The sequence below is a fragment of the Pteropus vampyrus genome, unplaced genomic scaffold (assembly GCF_000151845.1).
Source record: "Pteropus vampyrus isolate Shadow unplaced genomic scaffold, Pvam_2.0 Scaffold60, whole genome shotgun sequence".
NCBI classification, from domain to species: Eukaryota; Metazoa; Chordata; class Mammalia; order Chiroptera; family Pteropodidae; genus Pteropus; species Pteropus vampyrus.
Window position 1 is genome coordinate 1432500 of NW_011888841.1, and position 10946 is coordinate 1443445.

Below are 10946 nucleotides of genomic sequence, written 5' to 3' on the forward strand. Positions count from 1 at the left end.
TGAGCCTTAAAACGACCCTGTGAGCGTGGTCCCTTATCACAGTTCCAAAAATCTGAAAAGTTCTGAAAAACCAAAGCACCTTAGTGACTTCTTTGGTGGAAAACTTAACCTGACCTCTGGTGAGGTTGTTTATAGTCTTGATTTGTCCTACTTGGTGCGTTTGATTATAGGGTGGAGCCTGGGCTCTGTACTATAGGGCATGTGTACCACCTTCCCTTTCTGGAATTCCAACAAGCTATGAATTCCAAAACACGCATGGCCCCAAGAATTTAGGAAAAGGGAATATGGACCTGTGCACCTCTCCTTTACAGGTAACAAAGAAACCAAGCCTGAGAAATAAATCATACTAAACAGATTTGTATCGGACTTTGCTCTTCGTTGTCTAGCAAGCGGCAAGCCAGCGCATGTTAATCACAACAGGAAGTGGTAGGATTAATTTTGATTTTTAGAAAATGTCACCAGTGTCAAGTCGATAGGGAAGCCGGATTGGTAGACAAAGCCTGGGTGCAAGGTCAAAACCAGAAGCCCTTGTTCCTTCCTCTACATCGATTGCCTCCTGCAATGATTTTCACGTCCTTGCCTCCCATTCAATGCCATTCTCACCATGGCGCCTTCCACTCTATCCACCTACGCCCCCCTAACTGAAGTAGCTTTCACCGAGGTCACCAGATGCTCTCACAGGTCACCACTGACCTTCCTATTGCCCAATCCAGCAATCAGCTCTCAATCCTGTCTTGACTAGATTACTCAGCTGCGTTTGAGGCAAGAGGCCACTCCTTTGTCCTGAAAACTCCCTAGGTCCTTGGCTTTTTTGGTCCTACTCTTCCTCTCTCCTCCTTCGTTTCTCTGGCTTTTCCTGCTTTGCCTCTGTCCTGGCCTCCTTTGCACCCCCTGGTCCTTCGGCATCCAGTCCCGAGGTCCCAGACTTCGATCTCACCTGCTATAGCCCATCCTGGGCGATACTCTGGGTCTTCAGGTCCACCCCATGCTCTGTGACTCCTGGAACTCTGATTAGTCCGGGATTCTTCCTGAAACTTCAGATTCATATATCCTGCCAGGCCCTGGGCTCACCCCAGAGTTCAATTTTGGGAGTTGAAAATAATTTCTTAGCAAATTGAAGCAATTTATAAGTAATAAGGGATGCTTCCATTTTTGCTTATTTTACTATTGCCATTGGCAAATTGTTAGCCACTCTTATACTATATTTGACTGCCAGCAATTCAATAACTATGTATTGTAGACCTTTTACAGGCCAGTCATTGTGCCAGGCAAAGTGCTTATAAGCTAATAAGGTCAGAGGCAGAGATAATAAGGCAAGCTCACAAATACCTACTATTGAAGACAGAAAACACGTCACGGTAAGGGAGAGAGCAGTCTCATCTACAAGAGTTGGCAGTGGACGTGTTTACTTTCTCCTTTCTTTATCTTTTCCCAAAGGAGGAAGGTTTTGTTGTTGTTAAGACAGAGAGAAATAACTGGTTGTTTTTGATTCTTCTGCTTGAAGCTCTTTGTGCCTTTTTCTTGTCCTCGGTTGTCTTCGAAAAATCATCAGCGTCGTAGCTGTTCTAGACTCTAGGTTCTTAAATGGGTTCTTAATTAATAATTATAATAACAGTCCACAGTGCTGTTGGCGTGCCAGGAACGTGGGTCACGGTGTTCATTTTCACGCGTTGAGTATTTAGGGAACCTACGATGTGCCAGGGAGTCAAAGAAGCTCTGTTTTCTCTTGTCTCATCTCAGGTTTCATGGATTCAATGCACGGTGGTCAGGGGGAAACAAACTTGGTAAGAGCAGCCAGCCAGGAAACCAGTTTGTCCAGTGGCTGTGTCCAGGATGGGTGGGAAGGACACCTGAGGGCATTCTGACATGGACCAGGTCTCGGGGCAGCTTTGGCTCAGTGTCCAGCGGAGGGCAGTGGTGTGCAGACAGCCGCGTGGAGTCACGTACCTGCAGGCTGACTGGAAATGGTCCCCCATGGAGCACATACCCTCCAACGTGGCTGGGAAAGGTGTTGGTGAGTTTGGTTACCTCTGTTGGTGAGTTTGGTTACCTCTGGAAGAGTCCTTTCTGGAGAGAACCTCCGCTCTTATATGTTTGCCAGAAACTTCCGATCCAGTGATATCCATTACTTATTTACTGAGCGCCTCTTCTCGTCAGTCAACCAAGCAGTGCGTGCTGCAGGGAAAACCAACACGTACGACAAGAAGCTCGCCTGCTGATGAGAACGGAAGAGGGTGCAGGGTTCAGGCAAGTTTACAAATAATCAAAACTGAAGGCAGAAAGAAGCATTTATGGAGCACCTACCACAACAGGGCGCAGGACACTGGGGATTCAAGAGGGTCTGAGCATCCCCTGCCCACCCAGGCGTTTGGGTGGGATGGGGGTGTGTCTGTGGGATCTGCCCAGGGCTGACGCTCAGGTAACCAGTTCAGCTTTCAGGGATTCTGGGATCAGAAGCCCTGCAGTTTGCCTAGGGACAGAAAGATAAGGACAGCCTTGAGGCTGGGGGTGGGGTACAAAAGCAGAGGAGGGAGGGGCACGGGCGGAGATAGAAGTCACCCTAAGAAACAAAGGCCCTTCCCAGAGCCCTGCCGGAGGGACTGGGAGATCAAAGACGGCATTAGCACCCTCATGCCACCCGCACCAACAAGGCACCCCTCAGGCCTGTCTCAGGGCTCCTGGAGGCTGCCTCTCGCTGTCCCAGCACCTCGCTCCGGAATGCTGACATTTCCATACTTAGGGCAGGCAGCGATCCATTTAAGGCGAAGCAGATTGAGGCAGAATGAACGTACCTCAAAAAAACAACAGAGGGGAAAAGCCTTGTTTTTTTCCAAGACCATTGAGAGCCTTGGGGATCAGAAAGGCCACCCTCAGTGCGGCCTCCTCTGGGGCAAGCTGGGTCAGGCCAGGTCACATGCTAGGAGTTCTAGAGACCAGAGGCCAAAGGCCGGGGCCATTGAGATTCCAGAGGCTCCTGGCTTGTCAGTTTCATCTGAAACTGATTAAAATGAAATGCAAACCCAAGTAGCTGGGAAGAAAAGGTCAGAATTTTTCCCCCCACCTGCTGGCCTCCCTCCTCCTCAGCACACTGTGCTCTGGCCTGGGTCCCACGGCTGCTCAGATTTCCCCCGCATGCCATGAACCCCAGAGAATGGCCCCATTGTCGATGAGACAAACCAAAATAGCAGCATCTTCTGTTCTCTGCCTTGAGGAGATTCACTTAAAACCCCACAGTCCCAGATGTGGCCGACAATGGAAGTTGTTGTTGCAAATTAGTGATCCTGGAACAGATGAGAGGCAGGTAGTGGAAAGCAGCCAGCATGGTGGGTTGGGTGGTGGAGAGAACAAAATACGCAGTCACTCCATTAACCCAATTAGCCAGCCTTACTGGCAGGAATTCTGTCAATCACCTAGGAAGCAAGGTGGGAAAAGGGGACAACTAACTGGTGGGGGCCGACAGGGCCTGGGTGATGCGGAAGGCGGGGTTGATGCTGGGACCAAAGCACTAGGAATAAAACTTCAGTTATTTCTAGGCTGGTAAAAGTTATTTTTATCATTTTTAAAATGTTCTGGATTTTTTTTTTCTAACCATGCCCTGGAGCATTTGGATGAATGGTGTTTGCGTTAATTAATAAATCAGATGACATCTCCACTCAGCGGCGGGCTCTGCCGTGGAAACAATCCGGGTGGCCTGGGAAATGGTGAGTGTGGACTCTCGGTCGATCACAGCTGTCATGTCCTCAGTCATTCATTCAGTCCAACAAGTCAATCAACACATTATCCTGAGCATCTGCTTGGTACTCGCTGGGGTTTTGTGAGAAGAGGGGTTTAGACACAGCACGAAAAAGGCACTGTTTATATGCATGACTCGCTGTGAGAAGCAGTGTTTACAATCGAGTCACAAAATTCTACGGAGCAGAGAAGAGAGAGGTTAACTGAGGGCAGGCATCCGAAAAAGCTGCACAGAGGACCTGGATTTTGACGACAAAGGTCGGATTCTGGTAGATGGAATGGCTGGGCTTTTGGATACAGAGAGGGTGTGAGCAAAGGTACAGAGACAGACTTTTATGGAGCAGGTGCAGCCCTTCCCGGGGGAGGCTGGGGTCCTCCGAGTACGGTGGGCTCAGCGGCAGAGATGCTCAGAATGACCGGTTGCGAACGAGGGCATCGGCGTGGGCAGCGACGACTGGAAACGGGGTGAGCAGGGTCCTCCCACTCGCCGATCCTGACTTTCTCTTTTAGAGGCCGTGGGTGAGGGACTGGCCTGGGAGCCTGGCGCGGCCACCTGGGGCTGCAGGAAGCAGGGCACTGATAACCACAGCCTCATGGTGGCCAGTAAAGGGAGACAGGGAAACCTACCAAGCTCAGTGCCCTGGTGACTATGGAGGACAAATGGAGAAGATGATCCCAGCCCCTGGGGACATCATGTCTGACGAGGCGCCCGTCCCGTCTCCTTCCCCACTCAGACCCCAGAGCATCGTCCCTCAGCTCCCCCGGCCTCTCGCTCCGTTGTCACTCTCTCTGCCCGTCATTGTAACTCTCACCCCGTTTCTCTCCTTGGCTCTGATTCCTCCCTCGCCTCAACCAGCATTCCAGCCACTGTGAGAGAGAAGACAGTAAAACATGCAAAACTTTTGTCTTCAGGTCAAAAATGAGGTGTCGTGTGTCTCTGGTGTTTGTCCAGTTCCAAGGCTGGTGTGTCTGGTATCTTGAGCTCCTGCTAAGCTCAGTTTCCCTTTATGGTCGGTCTGTCTTCAGGGATGCAGAGCAGGAGGGCAGCCTCTGACCCGGGTAACCAAACGCCTCTGTCGGGACCCTGCAGACAGTACTGCTCAGTAAATATTTGCTAATGGCCAGCAGGAATGTGTGGAGAAACTACCTCCTATCAGTTTTTAGGAGAACATTCTTCTTTACTCGCTGACCAGTGGAATTTCTGTATGTCCAGAGATGTCTCAGGCATTTATATTGCAATCAATGGTTCAAACTGTCGTATGCCTAGGGGGTGAGGGCTGGGAGGCGTATCCATCTTGGCTTCTGAGCCTCCTTTCCCTGCCCCCACTCCCCTCCCTGCCCCCCCAGCCCCGTGCTAGGCTGCTGTCGTGTTTGTGCGTGAATAGATGGATATTCTGATTCCTCTGCACCCAAGCACATAATACCCACCCGTTCTCAAACCGCCAGCCCAAAGTCACTCCAGCATCTCCTCAGGTTTCATAGCTGCCCAGCGAGCTACATCTGGTCCTTCTTCCCATAGGGTAGCAAGATTGGAGGTCAAGGAGATGCCCACCTGGCTGGTTCCCTCCTTCCCTGCTCATGTAAGTACAGGCCCCTGAGGTGACTGGGGTTCACTACTCTGCAAGTCAGAGACAGCCTTGAGCTCAGGGCATCCTTCAGGAGTGAGCTACCTCTTGTTCCAGCCAAGAAGAAACAATAGGTCCCAGGCTTACCCACGGGCTGAGGTAGGAAAACATCTTTGGAAGGGCAAGGAAGTGCAGATCAGCAATGGTGTGGTGCCCGGGGAGCTCCCCAGCGTGCCCTTGAGAGCCCCTGGCCCATCTCCCAGCTCTGCTCAGCTGGGAGGCCCAGGTTCAGCTCTCGGCAAGCCCAGACAGAAACAGCCGTGGAGCTCACCTTGACCTTGGAGTTCCCACTACAAGCACAAACAGGCCTTTAAGAAGACTCCAAACTTCCTGGGGAGGGGGGCAGTTAGGGCGAGTGGCTGTTGATTGCTGTGTCATTTTCTGGTGAAGTTCCAGACGGTGGGCCTCACCACCTCTCCTGCGTCCAGCAGGGGCCAAGGGGGCTCGAGGGAAGTAGATGCTTTGAAGCTTCTGGCCTTGAACTCCTGTGCCCTGCCTTGGTGTCAGGAAGCTTCGCAGCTGCTCTGGGCCAGCAGAGCCTTCTCCCGCCAACGTGGGGCTTTTTGGATTAGGGTGTTGGTGAAGCAGAGTTTTGGCAAGAGCCTTGGCTGCTGCTGCCAGGAGGAGACTGAACGGAGATAATTAGACCTGGGAATTGGTCTGCTTTTTACTTTTTTTCAGGCAACAGCTTGAGAGAAGACACAGTAGAAAGTTGTCCTCCAGGACCAAGGCTACACCGTCCCCGTTCTAGGGGAAAATGCTCATCCCCAGTTCGTCTAGTACCTCCTATAGCGTCTTGCCTGGCACATCTGACCGTGAAATGATTCTCTCCAGGCCACGCTGTCCCAACACAGCGATGAAGCTTTACTGCACCTGGGTCCATGCTCAGCCATGTCCTTGCTCACCCACATGCACGCTCACCCAGGTCCACACTCACCCAGGTCCGCACTCACCCATGTCCATGCTCACCTATGTCCACGCTCACCCATGCCCACGCTAGGCCTGGGCCCAGGCACCTTAAAACTTTGAATCCAAGGGTGATCTTCAGACGGAGTTACCCATTCTGGCTTCAAGAAGAGGGGCCGTGGGCCTCCTGCAGAGGGTTCCATTAAAGGCGTTTGTTTCTGGGCAGAGCTGACTCATCATTTCCCCCCAGATAAGTCTGCTCCCTGGACGTTTTCCAGGCCCCCGTCCCTCCGGTTGGCTGTTTCTCCAGACCAGATGGCTCATATTAGATCTCAATTTTCAGTGTGCCACCCTCTGTGGTCACATGGTCTGGATTTGTCCCAACCTGAGCAGCTGATTCACTCGGACGTTCTGGGAAGTCCTCGCCGTGTGATTCACCTCTGCACACGAGCATCTGAGCTGCGGGGCAGATCCCCCTTTTTTGTGGGGAGCCGATTGATTCCCAGCACAGACGCAGAAGTGGGGTCCTGGGAGACTGACGTCGGCCGCGGGCCGGGTCCCCAGGAGCTCTGCGCCGTGTCCTCGGGGGCTGGCACTGCCGTTTGGAGAGCTGGTTACTCTAAGGCCATCCGAGGATGGACGAGGTTGCGATCAATGATCTGTTTTTGCGGCTGTTTGATGTCTCGGGTCACAGCAGAGGAAAGCATTCGTGACCAGTTTGAGCTCTGAGAGTTTAGGTTCCGACGGGATGTCTTTCCTCTGATTTCCTCTTTTCCCAAACGTTTATTCACGAGATCGTTAGTGAGCGCATACTGTGTGCCACACGTTGTGCTTGGGGCTTGGGGAAAAGGGCAGAAAGACAGTTCTTGCCTTCGAGGACGTACCGAGTCATGTCTGAGATAGGCAGATCTCAGTCAGAACAACGTGAGAACGAAGCGAGAGCTGATGCGATGTGGTCACCAAGAGCCCAGACCCAGGGGCCAGACCGCCTGGCTCGTATGCCTGCCCCACTGCAGCGTGACTTGGAGGAATTACTTAGCCATTCGGTGCATCCGCTTCCTCATCTGTAGAGTGAGAATAATGATACCTACCGTAGTGTCTTGTGAGGATTAAATTAGTGAATAGATTTCAAGTGCTTAGAACTGTGCCAGCAATGGCGACAATGGTACACGTTCGAGATACTTTAAAAGCTGTAGCATCCACACAACTGATTGGCTGGGGAATCAAGAGGAAAAAAGGGGTCATGTATTAACCCCAGGATTCTGGGAGCAGGACACGTACAGCCGAGAAAGCTGCATTTGCGTCTAGGGCCCCTACAATATACGTATATATTTAATCTCGAATAATTAGGGCCCAGGTCTCTTTTTTTGTAAAGCGGGGATAATAATACCTTCCCTTCCAACCTCATTGGGAGAAAGGAAGAGAAACCAACGTTTGAATTTCCTGTGTACCAGACGCAGTTTTAGTCTGAGGATCGAGAGAAATAACATACTTAAAATGTATTTATATTTAAAAAATCCATTACAAATGCTACATACAGGGTAATTGTGATTTTTTTCCTCTACTTTGTTCTGGCTTTAACGACAGCAGGTACTGGGACTATTTTTTGCTTCTATGTCATTCACATTTCCCTGCTATTTCGTTCCTGATTACTATAGCCTTGTGACCCATAGGAGGTTGGTGATTTTCACTGGAGGAGGATCTGGGTGCACCACGAACACAGGGAGACGTGTTAGGCTTCTCAGAGGAACAGTTTTGTGGGTGCGGCCATCACACAGGTGGAGCAAAACAAACCTCCCCCGGCGCAGACCCCTGTCCCTCCAGGTCCCGGAGGAGCCGAGCTCCCAGCTCCTACGAGCTTGTCTGTTTCGTGTTTCAGGGCTTCTGCTAAGCATGAGCTTGTCAATGGATGTGGGTGAAAAGGGTCGTTTCCTTTGACTGAGGGGAGAGGCAGACTGGGAGTGTTGGGGAGGGATGGCGGGGGGAAGCGTAGACCTCACTTTTGGCTCACTATCACGAGAGGCCTTCGCATGTCCTGGAGATGCTTCCTGGCGAGGTCACAGAGGTAGCCACAAGACTGCAGGCAACGGTATGGGGGAGGAGGAAGCCCGCAGCAGAGCGAGCAGCAGTCGGCCTGTTTGGGTCACTGGCCAACACTAACAGGAAGGATTAGCATCGCTGCCCTGATATCTGCAGGAAGTTGTGACGTGAAATTTCAAGGACTCTACCGCAGGGAGTCAGAGAGCACGTGGGATGACTTGGCTGGAAGCAAGAATCTGGGGAAATTTGTCCACGTCTCTCGCGCTCCATTAGTCTCGTTGAAGAACAGAAGGTCTGCCACTGAGACCAGCACTGGGCAGCTGTTGGATCCACGAGCTTCTCTGTTCTCTGCTCTGCAGCCTGCGGTCTTGGGTGGGGACAAGAGATGGTCTCCTGGTAGGGTGATGGGGGACGGTGTAGTGACATGAAGGGACTAGAAAGTGATTTCCTGTCCCTCTACTTAGCCTCTCCCAGGCATCTGACAACCCTAGTCTGTAATGTCAAGAAGGGACAACCCAGGAACCTTTATCCAACTATCTTAATGGCCAGAGGAAAACAGCCATGAGCTTGGGGTCCATATTCCCATGGAGGCCCTGTCTGATTACTTAACCAATCCGAGCCTCACTCTCATCGGCTTATCTTGCAAGGTGCTCGAAGATCAATTGAAACAATGCCTGTGGAAATTCTTGGTAAACTATAAAGAGCTCCAGGCGCAGGACGAAGGCCCAGAAACTACCAGGAGCCTTGCGGAACCTTTTGGGCCTGACTCTCCTGCTCTGCCAGGCTCACCCTTTTCCTGCAGACAGAGGAGACCTGTCACGTGGACCTCTTTCTGGCCTCCTCTGATAAGAGCTCGGTGCCTGACTCTCCTTGATGGTCCCGCCTGGCTCTGATTTATGGTCTGGGGTCCTAGCTAAAAGGAGTTTGCAGAGATCGTATTGTTGACTGGTTTTCTTGTCAGGACAGGTTCACCTATGACCCCACGGCCACTGGTCTTTGAAACAGCACAGAGGTTCCTCAGTCTGGGGACCGATGAGGACCCCATTTCAGCAGGATTTGTGTTTACCCCACGACAGTGTCTTTACCTTTTATCTAGCAAGAGTGAGTAATCTATTTAGGATATTGAACCAAAACTAGACATTACCTCACTGGTATCTTATCCAAGTCTCCCATTAATTCTAGTGTTTTGGGGTCTCTGACCTCATTAAGCAGTATAAGGAGAAATCCACTGACTCTCTTTTTCTGCGTAAAGGGATTCACAGAAAGTACACTCGAGAAACCCTATTCTAGTATTGTATTCAAACTCTTTCTTTTCCCTGGTAAATGTCTGTTTTCTTCATTCTGGGACATAGCAGAGGAATGAACCCCAGCCCATTCCCCAAACCATCCTGACTATAATCTAATTTAGACTCATATATATCTAAGAGAATTAAGAGTTGTATGTGTGAACTCACACCAGCCCCACAGGGAAGCATCGAGAAAGACTGGCAGGGGGCCGACCACCCTCTCTGAGGTCGATGGCTCTTCTCTAACAGAAGAGACTCAAGTGGTCGTAGACCTTGTACACAGCTGCCAGAGGCATGGCCTAAGGCAGGCATCTCGCATCTTTCCCCAGGTAGAGAAGGTCCTGCCTGCTTCCTGGAAAAAGATTGTTGATCAGTCAAAAATGGAATCATTTTTACGTTATCTTCACGTAGAAAGGCCAGCTATCCCAGTCCAAACCAGGAGTGCTACATCTATGCTTAGCAGGAGAAATTTGGAGCCCCAATTAAAAACTACCTTGTACTCACAGTCACTATATATTAGGCAATATGAAGGAATATTGTTGATTTTGATAGGTGTCATCGTGGTATGATTTGACTACATAGGAAAATGTCCATAGTTGCACAGATGTCTACTGAAGTATGTAGAAATAAAATGACATATGGTCTGGGATTTGCTTTAAAATATGTTAGCAGAAATATAAGAGAGGAAAAAAAGTATAGTTCGAGCAAGTGAGACAAAACCTTGGTAATGGTCAAGTCTGGGTAATGAGTAATGGTTTCACTATACAGTTCTTTCAAGTTTTGTGGTCGATTGAGCATTTTCAGAATAAAAAATATTAAAGACACGATGACTGGTGTTAAAAGACCTGCCGCATGTGCATATTTAGAACACATGCAAATGACAACGGATTCCCACCTAAAATACATAAAAAACTACAAATCAGTTTTTAAAAAATCCAGCCCATACTTTAGAACGAGCAAGTTTATTTCCAGAAAGAGGAACTTGAATGGCCAATGTCCCCACTCACCAGTGATCAGGAAAATGCAAATTCGAAAACAAGATACCAGCTTATGCCCATAAGATTAGCAAAAAAATGGGAGGTCTGGCAATATCAAGAATTGGTAGAAATGTAGAATTTAAAACACATACTTAGAAAGCAATTTGGCAATATCTGTCAGAAACGTGTATATCTTACAATCCAGGATTCTGCTTCTGAACATATTTCTCTCAGAAACTTGGGCAAATGCGGAGCATGTATTTGGAACACGTACTTGGATGCCCATTACTGCATCGTTTATAATAGCTGACATCGGAAAAAATGGAGAAAGTCATGACATATTTATATTATAGCATGCTATATAGAAGTTAAATATATTT

General features: G+C 49.8%; 2 long non-coding RNA genes across 2 annotated transcripts; one reads left to right on the forward strand and one right to left on the reverse strand.

Annotated features, from left to right (window-relative positions):
• Positions 1 to 337: 337 nt before the first annotated feature.
• On the reverse strand, positions 338 to 2417 carry LOC111740241. The gene is made up of 2 exons (XR_002780546.1): positions 2305 to 2417; positions 338 to 2215 (listed from the first exon to the last, which is right to left on the reverse strand). It is a non-coding gene; the product is annotated as an uncharacterized LOC111740241 (long non-coding RNA).
• A 1179-nt stretch (positions 2418 to 3596) lies between these two features.
• On the forward strand, positions 3597 to 6488 carry LOC111740242. The gene is made up of 3 exons (XR_002780547.1): positions 3597 to 3701; positions 5252 to 5312; positions 6039 to 6488. It is a non-coding gene; the product is annotated as an uncharacterized LOC111740242 (long non-coding RNA).
• Positions 6489 to 10946: the final 4458 nt, after the last annotated feature.